At 40.7% G+C, this 20,073-nt stretch overlaps 2 long non-coding RNA genes across 2 annotated transcripts in view; one reads left to right on the plus strand and one right to left on the minus strand.

Moving 5' to 3' along the window:
- The window catches only part of LOC147030393 (uncharacterized), a 59,541-nt gene that overhangs the window by 29,081 nt on the left and 10,387 nt on the right, over positions 1 to 20,073 (plus strand). Inside the window, exons 2-3 of the long non-coding RNA XR_015056341.1 lie at positions 4,588 to 4,687; positions 5,352 to 5,404. This is a non-coding gene — a long non-coding RNA (uncharacterized LOC147030393). The remainder of the gene's footprint in view (positions 1 to 4,587; positions 4,688 to 5,351; positions 5,405 to 20,073) is intronic.
- Positions 1 to 20,073, minus strand: part of LOC147030394 (uncharacterized) — a 39,076-nt gene that overhangs the window by 11,061 nt on the left and 7,942 nt on the right. The window contains exon 2 of the long non-coding RNA XR_015056342.1: positions 7,371 to 7,442. This is a non-coding gene — a long non-coding RNA (uncharacterized LOC147030394). The remainder of the gene's footprint in view (positions 1 to 7,370; positions 7,443 to 20,073) is intronic.

Below are 20,073 nucleotides of genomic sequence, written 5' to 3' on the forward strand. Positions count from 1 at the left end.
TTACGGATGCTTTCCAACGGTTCTATGATTTTCCCTGGTGTATCGGCTTCGATGTCTGTTGGCACACAAAATTACCATGCTTCCCCATTGTCTCAGGTTGCTCACCTGCAGTTTTTCATTTCTTTTTTTCATTTTCATTTTTTCATTTATTTATATTTTCATTTATGGATGTTGCCTGTCAGACGATTCTGTGATTTTTTTTCCCAGTGTACTGGCTTCAATGTCCATCGGCTCGCAAAATTTTAGCATTCTACGTCACCCGGAATGTACCAATCTTTATTCTCAGTGAGTGAGTGAGTGAGTCAGTCAGTGAGTCAGTGGTTAGAAAGAGCCTTATATATTCGATGTATATTACAAATGTCTTTCTTAACACTAACTCACTCATTTAGTCACTCAAGCAATCACTGATATAAATGTTTAGTACTTTCTCGGTAGGATATAAAGCTAAAATTTTGCATACTGATGCAACTCGATGCCAATATCCCAGAAAAAAAATACAAAACCGTGTGAAAATATCCGTAAAGGAAAATATATATGAGAAAAAGTTGGCCGGTGCAGGCTCGGTCTGCTCACTGCATGTTATGTGACTTAAGACAATGGAGCTTGCAATCAAACTAATTGCGAGGCAATGCTAACACGTGCCTTTTCCACCTTTTATTTTATAACTTTTGCCGTATTTATATTAAATATTAGTATAGCTGTGAACATTTTAATAAAGAGGTCATCCTAATCACTAGTTCTTGATTTACTTGAGTTATAGAGCTGCTTCCACAATGCAAACACAACACACTTCATCTAATATATTAAGCTTTCTCACGATCCACATCATCAATATGTAAATCTTATATTTATTATGTATGACCAAATACAACCTGTCGCTTCTCTGACAGGCATATTAAGGGGGGGGGGTGAAATAGAGAGGAGGGAGAGAGAAGAGAGGATGGAGAGAGAAGAGAGGGAGGAAAGAGAAGAGAAGGGATATATATATATATATATATATATATATATATATATATATATATATATATATATATATATATATATATATATATATATATATATATATATATATATATATGGGTGGGTTCACCTTTTGAAATTTGGCTGACGTTAAGAGATTCTAGGGGTTATGACTTGTGCAGAAATTAAAGCCATGAACGCTGGCGTCTCTGGGTGTTCATAAGCATTGCAATGTATCCAGCCATTCTCCGCTATGATGATCAGGCTGTTAGATAATATAAGTGAAGAAAGTGAAAAAACAAAATTATCAATATGAAATCATTACGGCCTGTTCCACATCATGGCATTGTTGAGCACCAAAAAAACATACTTTTCGGCTTAAGACTCCAGCGAGCTTACAGAGGGCTGATAAGATGGTGCTCTACCATCTTCGTTTGGATTATTTTGTTTTTGCCTGATGAGCACCCCATAAATTATCTTCAAAAGGGGTGTGTTAATTAACCCAAACGCCTAGTTTTCATTCACGCAACTTCTTGGAGTTTCCTTCTTATGCATGCAAAGTTTGAGGCAGCTCGGTTTCATAGTTTTGGAATTATGGAGGACACACACACACACACACACACACATACACACACATACACACACACACACACACACACACACACACACACACACACACACACACTGATATTTATTATTATAGATGCACATCGGATGCTCCAGTGTCATTGCTTGCAGTGTGCTCGCATGCCCCACTGGTGTGTAGTGACCTGCAAAAGTATTCACCCCCTCCAAAGTGATCACATATTAATGCCACCTCAGCTTATTTCATGATGCTTTCAAATCAAACTTATTAGATAGAGTCTTCACAGACTACTCCAAAGTGATAAAGCTAAAAAAAGAATATTAAATGTGAATAAATTGGATTAACAGAGAAAATAAGATGATTCTTAATTGCATAAATATTCAACCCCTTTTCGTATTTAACCCGAAATCACTTCTGGAGCAAATTATTTGTTTGAAAGGTTACAAAATAAGTGTAATAGGTGTCACCTGTATGTAATCAGTGGTTTAACTTCAGAAGTTAAGCTCCCCCACTTATCTATGGAGTTTTAAGGTGCAACTCACTTGGTCAACCAACAAGGCAAACATGAAGACCAAGGAGCTTTCCAACGAATACCTGGTGTTAGCTTAATGGTAAGGGTGGTGGGCTTGGGATCCTTGGATCTTGAGTTCAAATCTCCCTTTTCTGTTTAATATATACCAGGTGGGGTTGACCCTTCCTGTCATCCTTCGAAGGTTGGCAAAAGGAGTGCTAGCTTGCTGGTATCCCATGTCAGAGTGGTGACCCGTCCAGGATTGTACCCAATAGCCAAGGAGACTGCTTCGGCATCACTTGCTCTGCACAGAGTATGGTCCCAATGGATGGATGGATCGAGCTTCCCAAATAAGTCAGACATAAAGAGGTGGAGAAGCATGTTCAGGAGAGGGTTTTAAGAAGATTTCAGTCAATAATTATCGATTTGAGTATCGTGAAATCCATCATTAATAAGTGGAAGATGTATCAAACCACACAGATCAGGTCACCCATCCAAACTCACCAGACGTACAAGCAGGAAACTGGTTTGGGATGTCACTGTAAATCCAACAATGACTTTGAAAGATCTGCAAGGCTGTATGTCTGAGATAGGGGTCAGTGTTCATCAATCAACAATATTCCTTTCCCTTCACAAAGCTGGCCTCTTTTGACAGGTGGTAAGAAAGAAGAGCCATTTCTGAAAAAGACTCATCTAAAAGCTTGCATGGAAATTGCAAAAAAGCATCTTGATGAAACTGCTGGCATGTGGAGAAAGGTTTTGTGGTCAGCCAAGACAAAAATTGAACTTTTTGATCTAAATTCAAAGCATTACATCTGGCGCAAGCTGATAACAATGCACATCACCCAGTCAACACCATCCCTACTGTCAAGCATTGTGGTGGCAGCATCATGTTATTGGGCTGCTTTTCATCAGCAGCGATAGCTGCACTTGTCAGAATAAAAGAGTGGAGCAAAAAAAAGAAAAACCGAGAGGAAAAACGGCTGCCCTCTGCAAGAAAGCTGAAATTGTGATGGCGGTTCAACTTTCAGCATGATAACAACCCGAAGCACACAGCCAAAGCTACACTGGAGGAACAAAAAGATAAATGTTCTTGAGTGGCCCAGTCAGAGCCCTGACAGAAATCCAATCAAAAATCTGTGGCATGAATTGAAGATTGCTGTCCATCAACACTCCCCATGCAACTTGACTGAGGTTGAACAGTTTTATCCAGAAGAATGTGCAAATATTGCCCAATCAAGGTGTGCAAAGTTGGTGGAGACTTATCCCAACAGACTCACAGCTGTAATTGCTGTCAAAGGTTCTTTCTTCCACAAAGTATTAACTCAGTGGGGTGGACACTTATCCAATCAATATATATTCTACTTTTGTATTTTTAATTAATTTTCTGAAATTTACAGAATTTGTCTTTCACTTGGAAGTTGTGGGTTACGATGTGTAAATAATGGTGGAAAATGTCTGATTTTATGCAATATAATTCCAGGTTATAAGGCAACAAAAGGTGAAAATTTTGAAAGTGGATGTAGACTTTTTCTCTCGGCACGATATGTATGTGTGTATAAATAAATATATATATATATATGTATATATATAAATATGTAATATATGTATTAATATAAATATATTTATATAAATAAACATATTATATATATTAAAATATATAATATAGATACATACATATAAACAATTGACCCTTCCCACACTCTTCTAGCCAAAGAAGCTGCATAAAGCAACCAAAGAAGACCTACGTAAGGTAAGCGCTATGCTGTTTCGATCCCTTCCCAGAGTTCTTCGAACGAACACTTGGAGATGCCTGAAATGTCAAACAATATCCGTCCTGAACAAATTAACACTTTTACAGCAGTTCGAACTCCTGTTTAAGTCAATTAAGAAGTTTACATTTTGAAATTCGACTTAGGTTAAGAGATTTGAGAGCTTACTGCATTTTCGGAAATGAAACAGAGCTATGAACACTGGCATCTCCGGGCATTTATAAGCATCGTGACGTATCCAGGGATTTGTAGGTATGAAGATGAAGCATTCATTGATACGAGTGAGGAAAGTGGAAAATAAATATGAGTGATTTATCTTTAAGAAACTGTTGTGGCCAGTTCAAGTCAAAGCATTGTTGAGCAGGTCAAACAAATTGGCAAATTAAGACCCCAGCAAGTTGACAGAGGGCTGACCCATGGGCTGACCAAGGATGACGGCTTGATAAAGGATAATTAAATATGGCCATTAATTATCTTAAAGGGTGTTTTAATTGACCCAAACATCCAATTTTCATTCATGCACTTCCTTGGAGCTCCCTTAGTATGCATGAAAAGTTTGGGCCTGCTAGGTTTCATGGTTTTGGAGTTTTGGAGGAGACGGACTGACATACACCAACATTTATTATTAAAGATGTACGGAGGGTGCACCCGAGTATATAATATCATGGTAAACTCTCTTTGAAATGACAATTTCATTCTGCCAGTGGAAAGTGGGCACTGATGATCATTATTCATGAAATGCCTGTTTTTTTTTTCAGCAAGGGATGAATACAGCTGCAGGGTATCATGATATCAAGGTCAAAAATGGTCGAACGGACATCCCCTGCAGGAGTTGAGATCCCAAGGCCACAACACCAGGTATCTGAGAATTCTATGACATAATAAGATCCATATGAAATTCTCATTTAATCTCTGGTCAGTGTGGGCAGTAAGCAAGATGCCGATGGGATTGTTTCAATGCAGTGTCCATGTTTGCTATTGGGTTTCACTTGGGCTCATTTGGAGATGCATAATTTTTGCCACGAAAATGTTCTACGTGAGTGTGAGTAAGGCTTGGTGATGCAAGTAAAGTGTGTCTCAGGGGAGTTATTAATTTATTTCTTTTTTTTCCGGCTGGCTCATCGTTTGACCCTGAAGAGAGAAAATGTTTGCAAATTTTTGTCACCCACAACCCTCTCAATAGAGCCCTGAAGTTCAATTGTGGCAATGCAGTGGCCATTACATCAGCTTTTAAAACAATTTCTGTCTCCTTCAAGATGCAAATTACACCAAAATTATTGGGGATTTTTTCTATTGTGGCCTTCTCGCACAGATGCGGCAATCAGGGGCCTGCGCGTGGCTGCGGCGGATAAAATGTAAAGTGTCCAGACATCCCGCGCAATTGCTCCTCCGTAATTACCACCTTATTCAGTCAGGCAGTTCGCAGGAATAAAGCGCTAGGGTAATGAATAAATCTGGCTTTTTGTCAAGTGAGAGCAGCGGTAATTATGTTAACAAAAATGCGTCTGGTGTTATTTGGCAGATGGAGCGGTGACTGAAATGAAAACGCTTTGGTGACATGAAGGCAAGAGCCCGGTAATGTGGCCGAGGATAACTATGGCCTGACTGGGTATGCCAAGATTGCATCAGGGTTCAATCCACAAGCCATGTTACCTCACTAGATCCTCGCAGAAGTAAATTTCAGACCTCAACTTTGAAATGCATCTGTTCCAGACTGTGCACGATCCATATGAGGCAGCGATTGATGGGTTCTAAACTTCATCTTTTAAAGGTCAAAATCCTCACGCCTTACATAAAATCAAACAATAGGCCTCAATCCAGGTCCTATAATCATTATCCTTAGAGTAATTGTATCTACTTTTCCTATTGTCACCCCAACCATAATTGGCTGACTCCTTAGCTGAAAAAAATCCTTTAGCGACAGAAATTAAATCCATCACAGAAAAGATTGGCTAGGTATATATGTATTTATATTAAATAATATATACCAGTGGGGCATGCTTGTAGACCACAAGCAAATACTCAGTTGCACCTGACGTGCATACATAATAAGTATTTAAGCTTCATATATTTGATGATGGAGATTGTGAGAGAACTTTATACATTTGATGAAGTGGATTGTGCTTGTGGAACAGCTATATAACTCAAGTAAATCAAGAATTTGTAATTAGAATGAGCTCTTTTTTTAAATGTTTAGCTATAGTAATTGTTTATGTAAATACAGCAAAAGCTATAAAATATGAGGCAGAAGAGGCATGTGTTTGCATTGCTGAAGCAAGCAGTTCCAGTGTAAACTCCATTGTCTTGGGTCTCGTGACTCACCTTGAGCAGAGCAAGGCTTCACTGTCTGACTTTTACTTGCTGAAGTTTTTGTTTACGGACATTTTCTGATGGTTTTGTGATTTTTTTTTTCCCTTGGATAATGCTTTGAGTTGCATCAGTGTGCCAAATTTCAGCTTTCTATCCCACTTAGAAGGCACTACGCATTTATATCAGTGAGTGAATGATTTAGTGGTTAGAAGGAGCTATATATATATATATATATATATATATATATATATATATATATATATATATATATATATATATATATATATATATATAACACTAGTGGGGGTATGCTTACATATTGTAAGCAATAACGAACTGTGCTTCCCTATTGTCTCAGGTTGCTCACCTGCAGTGAGCACAAGAAGATTGCACTTATTTTAAGATATTTTCATTTACAGATATTTTCATTTACGGACGCTTTCCGGTGGTTTTGTAACTTTGTTTCCTCCTGGTGTATTGGCTTCGATGTCCATCGGCACACAAAATTTCAGCTTTCTATGTCACCCGGAAGGCACCGAACATTAACATCAATCAGTGAGTCAGTGAGTCACTGATTAGATAGAATGAGCTTTATATATTAGACGAATGGGGCATTCTTGTACACTGCAAGCAACTGCTAGGGTGCACAATACATGCATACATAATAAATATGTGCTTATTTTAATGAAGTGTATTGAAGTTGCATTCTGCAAGCAGCTTTATAACTCAAGTAATCAATAATTAGTGTTTAGAATGAGCTCTTAATTTCAAGGTTTACAACTATGGTATTTTTTTTACTGTAAACTAGAATGTAAGACCCCTTGCTTTGCTGATGGGAATACCAATTTTTGTGCAATTGCTAAAAAATTTTTTTTAAAGGGTTTGTTGTTATTGGGAAAAATAAAATTAGGCGGTGTATCGATACTGGCCTTGCTATATACACTCAGGGAGTGATGAGGAGGAGAGTGTTAATCGCCTATTCATCACAGCCTTTTTAGATGCTGAATTCCAAATCATACAAGTTAACCACGTTCACATACCACTGCATTCATGTATGTGCAGCATGTTACATACTGCATGTACGCTCGAGTGGTCCAAAAATGAAAGCTTTGAAATACATTGCTCCCTTGTTCCATGTGGATAATTGATTACACATCTAAAATTTTGGCTCAATTGAACAATATTTAGGGGTCGCTTAAATTTTTTGATTTTTTTTTTTTCATGTCTGCACCTTTTTCTGTGTTATCCGGAACAAAGCCACACATCAGCACACGGCCGTGTTTTTTCGCACCGGAGTTGTCATCTGTAAGCAAAAAAAATGAAAGTTAGAGAGAATAATATATTCATCTGGCATAAATATCAAAGCACTGATACTCTAGGCAGTGCAAATTCATCTCAAGACATAAAATTCCAACAATTTAAGTGACTTCTAAAAATTCTCCTATTCACTCAAAATTTGGCATGAATGTTTCCTGTGTCTCATGGAATGAGGGCAGCCATGTGAAGCATGAATTCTGTAACTTTAATATTTTACCATTATAGATGTGTACTACCCTATGTATGTACATATGTGCATGCTGCGCTGCCGATTGTGTATTGTTGTATGCACTATAGGACAATTGGTGATGGATGGACGCATGTAGGCATACCGAGACAGAGTTCCTTTTATATCATAGATATGGCAGAAGTGATAAAATAAGAAGCTGAAGAGGCATGTGTTAGCATTGCCAAGCACCCGATTCGAGTGTAAGCTTCATTGTTTTAGGTCACGTGACCCACAGCGGGCAGACTGAGGCTGCACCGGCCACTTTTTATTTATAGATATTTTTGTTTACGGACATTTTCTGACTGTTTTGTGATTTTTTTTTCCCTGGGATATTGGCTTTTTGTTCCATCAGTACACATATGTTTAGCTTTCTACCCCACATAGAAGGTAATAAACATTTACTATCGATACCCATGCACATGCACGGGATAGCAGTACAACATAGCTGGTAGCAGACGACAGACCATACATGGGGAATGACAAAATACGCATTGTGCAAAATGCAAGTGGTACTATGGAACGCCAAGACTTCCCAAACATTGTCGGCATGTCCGCTAAGTGCTACAGCAATTTCATAGGGATCATGTGACGGCGAACCGAGTTTTTAGTGTGCAAGCTTGGTATTATAATAGAGATATGAGTGAGTGAGTGAGCGATTGAGACTGTCGTTAGAAAGAGCTTTACATATCTGATGATATGTAAAAGAGCAGACAATAACAAGTTAAAGCTCATTTTATCAAACTAATAATGGCTCATTTATCATTTGACTAAATTATAATTCCAAGCATCAATAACATGCCATTCAGGTATCATTTCATGTTGTTTACATAATCAGGTATTGTGAGAATTATAAAAGATGTGCATTATTACTACCTCTGCCACCGAAGGTGGAAGGCGGTTATGTTTTCACCCCTGTCTGTCTGTCTGTTTGTTTGTTTGTTTGTTTGGTTATGTTCACCAGGATGCAGGATGTCTTAAAAAGTTGTGGACGGATTTGGATGAAACTTGGTGGACAGGTTGGGTGTGTGACAAGGATGAATTGATTCGATTTTGGTGAAGATATCAATCCAAATCTGGATACGAGATTTATTTTATTTTTAAAGTGATTCTTCACCATTGAGAGATAGAGCTTAAGATGATATATAGAACGATATTTCAAAAATGTATTGGGCCCGAGAGATGTTCTCGTGGATCAGACAAAGCATGGCGGAGGTATGCGCTCTACAGAGTGTCGTTCTCGTTGTAATTTTCATGATCGGTTAATATCGTGAAAACATTCAAATGACGTTGTGCGCCAAGCCAATCAGCAAAGAATATGTCACCTAGTTTGTGGGTATAATATCTCAGGATTTCTCGGTAGCATCATGTTTTTTATGTTCTGTGATTCTTCAGTTGTCCTCATAGCCGAAGATCGCCATTTACACATAACATGCAAACACCTGAGTGTGTGAATTTGTGTTTCACATAGGAGCTGCATTCTACATAGTCACCAAAATCGAAGATAGAGATAAATGCAATCCTGTATCAAGGAATATCCATGAAGACCAGACCACTTCCTCCTCGCTGTTTTTAGGTTGGAATTTGCAATTTGTTCAGGGTGCCGGTGATAACTCCTCCATTTTGTTGTGGGATCTTTAATGTCCATGAACTGCAAATGGGAGACCAAGATTAACATCCATCTGATGGACTGTGTACTTTGTGCTGCAACACCCTGCCTGGGAAGCACCAATCCGATAGTTTACAGTCGAGTCAGGAATCAATCCCAGACTAAACAACCCAAGACCTCTGTACCATGCTGCCATTATGTTTAATATATCACATAAGATTGTGTCAGACACCTTAATAGGTGTTAAGATGCAATGCAACTTTTAAGTCTCAGACACCTCAAGCATTGTTCTTTGAGTCACATTATACTTTCAACTAAAAGGATCGAAATGCTCCTGAAGTCTGTAAGTTCACAAAAGCATTTCAAATTTACTTGTGATCCTCTCATCATTGTGTTGGTTCGGCCAGGTGAACAGTTTTTGTGATTGTGATTGATGCTCCTCTTTTTCTAGCACATCATAAGAGATAGATTTCCCTTTCAGACAAGCATTTCTCGAGGAGGTCGAAAACTTAATGGTTGTATCTCGCCTCTCATGACGTATTTGCTCGGGAAGGTGCAAGTTTATCTGCTTGGGTTGTGACGCACCTGGTTCCATGAGTGGTTGCAATTGATTGTATGATTTTTTTTTAATGTTGATTTTGAAATGACCTTTAATGGTCTAACATGCGTTCCCGGTGTGTAATTTGCTTCCATGTTCATCAATCTTGTAAAAATTCTGAAAAGTCTCACACCTGCCTGTCAAAAGGTTTTGCATATGTCAAAATGAAATGCATTTCGTTCGTTTTGCAGTCAAATCCATTGTGTTTCATGCTTTTTTCAACTAGTACGTGCCCGTACGTGCGTGGCCGTACGTGCAAAAAAAAACTTTCAAACCGCTTGCCAGAAACAACCACACAGGCCGTTCCTTCGCTCTCGCATGCCAGTATGTGCGTGGCCGTACATGCGTGACAGTACGTGCAAACCACAAAAAACAAAAACTTTCAAACAACCACACAGGCTGTTCCTTTGCTCTTGTAAACGACGACTGGATTGGGGCATTGTGTTTAAGAAAATCGAGAAAGAAATCGAGAAAGTACAGAAATCGAGAAAGAAAGAATACAGTAAGTCGATAAATCGAGAAAGAATACAGTACTCGTCACTATCTGGAAGTCCGGAAGTTAAGTCCTCACTGTCAGGAAGTTCGCATATCGCAGTTACGATTATTTGCAATTTAGTTTTAATGGCCAATTATTCAATTAGCGCCAACGTATTTTGCCTTTTCGCAATGTCATCGCAAGGAAAAACACAAAGAGAAGAGAAGAGACAGAAAAAAAAACTTTCTTTCCAAAAAACAAAAAACTTTCAAACAACCACACAGGCTGTTCCTTCGCTCTCATAAACGACGACTGGATTGGGGCATTGTGTTTATAAATGCGCATAAGAAATCGAGAAATTATTTGAATACACCAAGTCATCACTATCCGGAAGTCCGTACGTTGTAACCCATAATGGGGACCGCGGCTGAGGTTCTCTTCCCCATCAGCCACGCCTGCGCAGCAACGTGTCCTGTCATTGGTTGGTAAATAAATGGCCATAACTTGGGTAGCACTTGTCCGATTAATATCAAACCTTGAAAAGGCACATCCACAGGGCCCCAGCAATACACCTGGCAAGTTTCAATTAGATGGGACCAGTGGTTGTCGAGAAACAGTGGTCACACACACACACACACACACACACACACACACACACACACACACACACACACACACACACACACACACACACACACACACACACACACACACACACACACACACACACACACACACACACACACACACACACACACACACACACACATATATATATATATACACACACACACACATTGCTGGAATTATAGATGGACTAGTACGTGCCCGTAAAAATAAATAAATAAACCAATGTCACCCGCAGGGTGACCCGTATCTTGCCAAAAGGTGACCACGTGTGACTTCTTTAAAGTCACACTGAGGTGAACAGAGCTGCTATCCACCAGGAGCGACTCCTTGAGGAATATCTGCCTACGAGAGATTCCGATGAGAATCGTTCTACAGAGTAACCATGAAAAATATGCTTTTGCCTCATAACGTCACCAAATGACGTCATAATGTCTCAAGCTTGACGTATCAAGAAAGCACTCACCGAGGTGTTCAATTTGAGGTACGACACGATATGGTTCCTAAAACTTGAAAATTTGACCTTGGGGTCAAATATGTTTGACCTTAGGCGCTAACCATGAAGGTCAAGGCCAATCGCCACCAAAAATTAATCAGATGAGCGCCAGACCATGAACTATATTCCCATGAAGTTTGAAGACGATCCGATCAAAATTACCCAAAAAATAAGGGTTTCGTCGATTCCCCTGATTTGCGACAAAGTGACCTTGACCTTTGACCTTGACCTTCAAAATTTTATGCGCTGAAAGGAACCTCTATAGGCCTCTGATATGCAAAGTTACAAAAATTTCCAATGACAACTGTGCTCTGCAGAGTGATTTATACGTGATTATAGAACAAACAAAAAAAAAAACATATGAAGGTCAAGGCCAATCGCCACCAAAAATTAATCAGCTGAGCGCCAGACCATGAACTATATTCCCATGAAGTTTGAAGACGATCTGATCAAAATTACTCAAAAAATAAGGGTTTCGTCGACTCGCCTGATTTGCGACAAAGTGACCTTGACCTTTGACCTTGACCTTCAAAATTTTATGCGCTGAAAGGGACCTCTATAGGCCTCTGATATGCGAAGTTACAAAAATTTCCAATGATAACTGTGCTCTGCAGAATTTTTTATACGTGATTACAGAAAAAAAAAAAAAAAAAAAAAAAACATACAAGCTGACTAACATATCTTGCAAAAACTTCGTTTTGGCAAGATAAAAATATTCAAACCGCGAGCAACAAACAACAACCACACAGGCAATTTCTTCGCTCTCGAGTGGCCGTACGTGCGTGGCCCGGAAGTTCGAATATTATTCGCAGTTATGATGATTCGCAATATAGTTTTAATACCCAGTTATTCAATGAGCGCCAACGTATTTTACCTTTTCGCAATGTCGTGGCAAGGAAAAACAAAAAGAGAAGAGAGAGAAAAAAAATTTACTTCCTGGTTTGGAGCACACCAGCACTCTGATGTTACCGAAATTTATACACCGTCTAATATGAAAATGATCATAACTTGGGGCATTGTGTTTATCTATAAATGCGCATAAGAAATCGAGAAATTATTAGAATACACAAAGTCATCATTATCCGGAAGTCCGTACGTTGTAACCCGTAATGGATCCGGAAGTCCGTACGTTTTAACCCGTAATGGCGAACGCGGCTGAGCTTCCCTTAATACCTGAGATCAGGTATTATGTGGCTGTGGTATGCGGTCTACCGAGTAACCTCATTAAAAAAAATGTATTGAGCCCGATATGTTCTAATGGATTAGCTATTACGTGACGGCAGGTATGTGCTCAACTGAGTGCCCTTCTAGTTTTTTTTTTCTGTTTTGATCCCTTTGATCTAAGGTCCCCACCCCACGGGGAATGGACCTGTGTTCAAATTTTAAAAATCGTTACTTATTTCATCTGACCCCCAATGTTGATTGCAGATACAATGTTTCTTTAGAAAATGCTGAAAAATGTGCCCGTAATTCCATTATTTGGTATTTAACCTTTTGACCCCACCCCAGGGGGTGAGGCCAAAATAAAACTGCTCTTGCACCTTCTTGCAAGGTGGTGATCATAACTACCATGTGTTGTGAAAATCTGCACAACCGTTTAGTGTTTGGGTTGGTGTAACGGATGGACGGACGGACGGACAGACAGACAGACAAACAGACCTAGCTGATTGCAATAGCTCCCCATTTCAAAAAGCGTAGGGATAACGAGCTGGTGTGATTTCAAAGTGAAAATGCTTTGCTTTTGTGCTGTCTTCGAGTGGTCTAATTGGCTAACAGAGAAAAGTAAAGGTCGTTTTATCGAGTCCCGGGAATTGCAACAAAGCAATTTGAACTCGATTTGAGGAATTATCAAGAAAACAGCAGGAAAAGTGGCTCAATATTTCATGTGCCGACCTCATTGACGGAGGCAGGAAGAAATTTGTGTGCATAGCCACCATTTAATCAGTAGTAAGTATTTTTCCCATGCGAGACTCAGTATTAATTGATTTATTTTCGCTTTTATCTCCGCTTTGTTGCTGGAGAAACGTCCATCATTTGTCTTAAAAGCGAGCTGTGGCAGTAACTAGCATGTGCAGATCGCTCATTACTTTGTACCATGGTGTACGTCACAATGTAATAGGTAATAAATAAAATTACCCACGTGTAGCCTGACAATGAAGCACAGTTGTTGAGGATTACTAAATAATACATCCTGTATGCTACCATTTCATCAACCAACACGTACAAGGTCTGAAAAGAAAACTTCACACCTTTATTTCACCAAAAAAATAGCAAATTTAAACTGATCGTAGGGAGTTGGATCTGGAAGGTTGGGAGAGGATTTCTCCACTTTTTTATTGTCACAGCTCAGTGTGATGAGTCCCATGATGTCATTGCAGGGTTTCCAACTGCTGCTTGGCCTCATTGATCATATAATGTTGCCATGATGGATCATACACACCTGCTATGCATGCCACGTCCTTTCCTTTTTCAAATATTTTTCACGAGCAGGGAGTCCAAGGGACCCATGGAACATCCATGCTGTAAAATGTGAGCTCAAGTCCTCAACCTCTCCCCCACCCCCCACAACACCCAAATCATCAACTGCCCCATCCCAATCCAAATTCCTCAACCTCCCCCTCTCAATTCCAATTCTTCAACCTCACCCCCTCCAAACCCCAAGTCCTCAATATCCCCATCCCAACCCTAAGGCTTCAATCCTCACCTCACTCCAAGTCTTCAAACCCCTCCCCACCCCAAGTCCCAACCCCTCTCCCACCACAACTCCTCCCACTCCCTCCCCCACCCTGAAGCCTCAATATCCCTATCCCAAGTCTGTCCAATCTTTGCTCTCCACCCCCCCCCCCAATCCCACTCATAGAGGCAAAACGACATTCCCACATCTATCATTACATATTTCTTCCTTATCTCATTGAAACAGTGGAATATCTTTAACTCTTTCCCCTACCCTATGCACCCCATGATCATGCCATCACTGACTGTACAGAAACTGCAATCTAAACAGCAACAGCACGGCTCCAACACGTCACGGCCCATCACGGTCACCTGTCCAACTCGCAATCCGTGAAATGTTCAGAAACCCTGTGGAATTACAACTCTCAAGAGACATTGAGCAGCTCAATTGTGCCAAAAAATAACCCCAAGCCAATTATCATCTTCGTGATGCGTTTATACATATCGTTAAAAGTAAATTCTGACGGATGTTTTCATTCACAATCCCTCGAGATTCTGTCTTCAGTTAAAACAGCGTATAAGGTAAATGGTTAAAATAAAACATATAAGGTAATTGGTAATGGGAAAAGAGATTCAAGTGGAACTCCTCCAACAAAAACCTTTATAATGATATGGGTTTTATGGTCCCTGGTGAAGTAGTATTTGAGAAAATCGTTGGAAACAATATACACATGCATATTGTTATGTTTGCGGGGCAGATGGAGGAAGTTCATTGGAAGGATAGGATTGTATGGAATAGCTTGGTCCGTGGATGTGTGGAAGACATTTCAATGGAACCGAAGTAGGGAAACTGTGAACTTAAGTGTTACGTGTCACCACACGGGGAGGGGGGGGGGGTGGTGTTGTGTTAAATTCGGTAGGGTTTAAGGATAATTTCTCCCAGTATGTGATTGCCCCCTGTGACCTTTTCCTGCTATTGCATTTCAAGACTGGCGATAAAAAGGGATCATGTCCTTCAAACAACAACTGAGCTGAACTTCCAAGCAGGCAAGAAAACCCACCTCCAGAAATGACAATTAGCAAACCACACCCCTGGAGTGGATGATTGATGGGCATGACATCAGAGGTGAGAGATAGAGATAGAGATAGAGATAGATATATAGGATATATAGGAGCGGTATGGAAGCGAGTGAGGGAGGATCAGCAGTTTGAAGAGAAGGGCATTACGGCTGGCATTCCCTCAACACGGTGAAGAAGGCTACATGATTTCTGGTGTTCATGCTGAGGCTAATTTGGCCGTGCATGGAGCAAGACGCTGGCCATTGACTTTGGCTTGGTCGTGTGAGACTGCACCTCGGAACCTCATGTTGTGCAATCGGGAAAGAAGGCGGCACCATTTTGCAGAGAGCAGTGGCATCAGCATTCTCAATCATGAGGAGGAAATTTCACGAATGCTTCTGGGCCCTTAACGAAGGGACCATTCTGAGCCCTGGTGTTGAATATCACTGCCAAAACTACCTCTTGTACACTTCCCGCCCAGTTTGCACAATAACCTGAAAAAGGTGAGTGCTTGGGAATGGGGTGACCTGAGGTAGTTGTGAACAGCTGTCTTGAAGCCCTGGAGGGAATAACGGGACAGGCCAGGGAAGTTGGTCCCACAGACGATAGAAAAGAGGAACAAATAAGTGCACATGTATACAGTGGAATTTTATACTGGATTTAGATAGATACCTCGAATCATTAGGAATACAGGAGTACATGGACCTTGGCAGGAGTAGTAGGTTGTTTAGGTATGGATGGGTGATTATACTGTTTACATGTGTAGTGATTGTGATGTTTGTTGGATGGCCTCGTCAAGAGGTTAATGTGTTTGTCGGCGTTTGTACGCTCCTCACCAAACAACCCTCCTTACCACTCAGCTGCCCCCCACCCCCAAGGAAAAAACACACCCTGGTGATGTCCCAGTGTTTTTCCCAATGTTCCCTACTCTCACCCCCTCCCCTCGCAGTGAAATTAAGTAGATACACTGATTAATTGAATTAATATGGTGTTCATAGTGTGCCATGACAGGCCAAATCGCCTCCTCTTGTCTCCAAGTTCCTTGTATATCCTTGTATTACTCGTAAGTCGAGGGGTTGAATGAACTCGGGTTAATGGGGGTGGTGGTGGTAGAAAAGATTACTGGTATGGAAGGGGGATGGCATGAGATTGTGGTGCACCTCTTGCTTGAAGCCTTGGCAGGAAGCGTGCAATCAAACCATCTCCAGAGGGCATTTCCACAAATGGGAGAAACTACTGACCGAATTCTCGCCATGTTCTTTAGTTACGATAATTAAAGGTACCTTGTTATAGTTTTACCTTCTTATAGCTTATGGATACCTTTCAGGTACAGCAAACTATACTAACATAGTTCACAAATGAACAACGAAGCTGCACCATGGAATCTACAACATGATATGCTGAAGTTTTCTTTGAACGCCAAAGGTCGTCAAAGTCCATTTGTCCAGGCGACGGTCAAATTGAGGCGACACGCAGTCTTAGGATTCTTACATGAAGCAGCTTTTCACAAAACTTTTCAAATTCAAGGAAATTCACATCAACCTCTGTTAAACGCCGAGTTCATTTGCAAATTGCAGCGCAACAGGCAATATTTTAAAGGCAATTAAACCTGCCCTTTTGGCTACGGTTTAAACTTACATTGTTCTTCTCAAGTTAACTTTACATCAGAGCACTCATTCGGGTCGTAGACTTGAAATATGAAATTTGGGTCCGTGTAAATAAAGTAATGGTTACATAAACGCGAACATTTCATATCAATTACGCTGATATTTAACAGAACGTACCTTTTTTTCATTTCCCTTTTGTGGGGATGTGGGGTGGGACATCTGGGCCTCTGGTCGATTGAGGCAATTATTCACTTTGCATATAATAGTGGATGTAAAACAGCCAAGTAAAGCAAAGGTGCGTTTTGTCTCACCTACCAGGCATGCAAAAGAACACGGATTGCAGAAGTGCGAGAGTCCGAGAATTTCCTCTGCGGTGATTTATCTTGGCTTGCGTCCATACACCTGAAACAGATCAGCGACTTCAACCTGCCCTCGTGTCATCAATTTCACTTCGAGATGAGAAGGGTCCATTCGGCCCGCCATTCTCGTGTTGCACACGTCATTTACTGAACATCTCAATCGAATTTCCTCAACAACAACTATTTGCTTCCACTTTTTCTTCGCATTTCCCCATTTTGTTGTGCTTACGATCATATCACATTTTATCCTTTTGCATGACCTACATATGTTGGCGTCTTAGGACCTACTTTTGCAAAAGCGATACCATGGGGTATTTTAAATCGACTTGATTCCAGAGGGGAACCACAGATTTTGTCCACTATCCTGGGAGGGTGACGAGCTCCGCAAAGCCACGTCCCATCTTGATACTGTGTCAGGATAATGGAAATAGACCCTACTGGGATTCAAACTCGAGACAAGGAGGCAATTAGGTTTCTCCACCAAAGCCAGAATCTGCAAGACTTTGCCTGCATCAGGACTGCCGAAGAATCTGACATGATATAGGACAGACAGAGACTTCATGACCATGCAATGTTTGCAACAAAGGTCTTTGGGGGTATGGAAGAAGAAAAAAAATTATAGAATAAGAATTGGAATAGGAATAAGAACAATAAGCAACATCAAGTGTCTCTCTTGATGAAAACGAAAAAAAAAAACATTTCAATTATCCGTCATTAATTGGAGAATCTTGGCAACACTGCAACCCATATTATCCACAACCACACCACCACCGCTGGAACCACTACCACCCGAATTGTTTTCTCAGTTTTTCATTTCACAAGTGCCAATGTTAATTAAACCCTTTCCAAAACCAGAGGAAATGGTGGACTCACGGGGGCTTTCTATTTAACGCTGCCACTTCTCTCCCCTCCGGCCCTGCGCTAATGCGCTAATTGTCCCTGGCGGTGCTCATGGGGCTGGCGACGTATGACGCACGAGGCACGCAACGAACGTACATCATATGTGATGAAACGCCACCAAACAGATTGTTTCTTGTCTCGCTGTTCATTATTTTCAACAAACAAAATGTATGATGGCTGAACTTGTATGACATATTGAGCAATAGTGCTTTTGGGCTGGACTCTCGCAATCTGTACATTACTCAAAGTGAATTACAGTAACTATACCATCAAACTGTAACGACACATTCAGTGGATTCCTAAGGAAGTTATTTTGAGGGAGCCAGTTCTTGTTAACACTGGCATCCAGTGTCATACTCTTCTCAAAAGACACAATGAGATGTTTAAGCAAGCGCGAGCATAAAGGACAGCCAGATTAACATTGACTTTCAAAGGATGCTTTACTTTGTAATGCAAATTGTTGTTTGCAGAACAACGGGACAACTTATAATGAGATCCTATTCCCAGAATTGACAACTCAAAGCTGAGTGACTTTGCTACCTTTAAGACATTGCCATCATTCCTTTTCAGAAGAATTACCATAAATCAATAAACAGTCATGAGATGAGACATGGTTAGAGCATCTGCTCTGAGTCTGGGAGTTCATTGGTTTTCCTCTGACCCTGGCAGAGTGATAGCAAAGACTAAAAATGGCATGTACTGCTTCCTTGCTTGACTTGACACTCAGCATTTAGAGGATAGAGCAGGGATAAATTCCAGAGGTTTGCTTCCATGGGGAGGAGGATGTTTCTCTGCTGAGTTTGGAGAGAAAAGCGACGTCATAAACAATGGCATCGCTGATACCCGGAATGCACTGCGAAGTTAGGTATATCACTTCCCCCAAGCTCAGTGGCTGTGTTTGTCTGAAGGCAGGTTTGGTTTTGTCATGTGTGTGTGTGTTTTTTTTTTTTGCATTGCAGCTCTGCCATGAGCCAAATATGTAAAAAAAAAATTGGTAAAGGTCATTCCTTTTGGGAAATCCCTACAAGCCTTATATAAAAGTCATGGTCACTTTTTACATTTCACTTTCCTGAGTAAATTTTTGGAAGGGAAGTGTGACTCAATACACTTCTGCCAGAACCTTTTTTCATTTCTCAAAGGCACCTGGGAAACTATTCCCATACACGTGTTGGAGTGTTTTACAAAGGCTACCCATCAACGAATTGTTCAGCCCTCTGTCAAACCCAAACTGCCTGTCAAGAAACATCTCTTTTGACCTAATAGGTGGGAAAACTTCATTGGTATCAAGTCTGGAGAGCAGGAGGATTGGGGAGCAAAGTTCCTCACTTTCTTCCATTCGAGCTGAGCACTGTCATATGATTCAACTGGAATGGCACTCGGTAGAGTGCACACCTCCGCCAAGCTAATTAGTTTAAGTTTTGCATCCTACTGATAGACCGGATCTGGATTCGGACCTGAACTAAAATTTAATCAGCTTCTTCATGTCACATAACCAACTCATCCACCAAGTTTCGTCTGAGTCATCATCACACCATTTGAAGGCCTTTATCCCTGAGCAGGGGGTCAGCTTTTTGCAGGCTCCAATCATGGTACCCTTTCTTGTGGCAATGTTTTTATGGCCGGATGCCCTTCCTGATGCCAACCCTTTCGTCGCCTTCGACCCTGCAGGGATAATTACCAGTATACTGGTACTAATTTTGCCGACCTTCAGAAGGATGAGAGGCTGAGTCACCCCCGCCTGATGCGAACTCAGCGGCCAGCAGGGCTCGAACTCAGGATCCCAAGCCACCGCCTTAACCACTGAGCCACACCAGGCTCATAAGTTTCGTCTGAATCCATGTGTATTTCATTGAGATATCATGCGATATATCATTTTAGCCCTATCACTCAATGGTGAAGAATCTCTTAAAAAATTCACGGATCCAGATCCAGACTTGGATCTTCACCAAAATCTAATCATTTTGTCCTTGTCACATACCCAAGCTCTC

The sequence above is a fragment of the Eptatretus burgeri genome, chromosome 3 (assembly GCF_056783735.1).
Source record: "Eptatretus burgeri isolate ZD-2024b chromosome 3, Ebu_testis_v1, whole genome shotgun sequence".
Taxonomy (NCBI): Eukaryota; Metazoa; Chordata; class Myxini; order Myxiniformes; family Myxinidae; genus Eptatretus; species Eptatretus burgeri.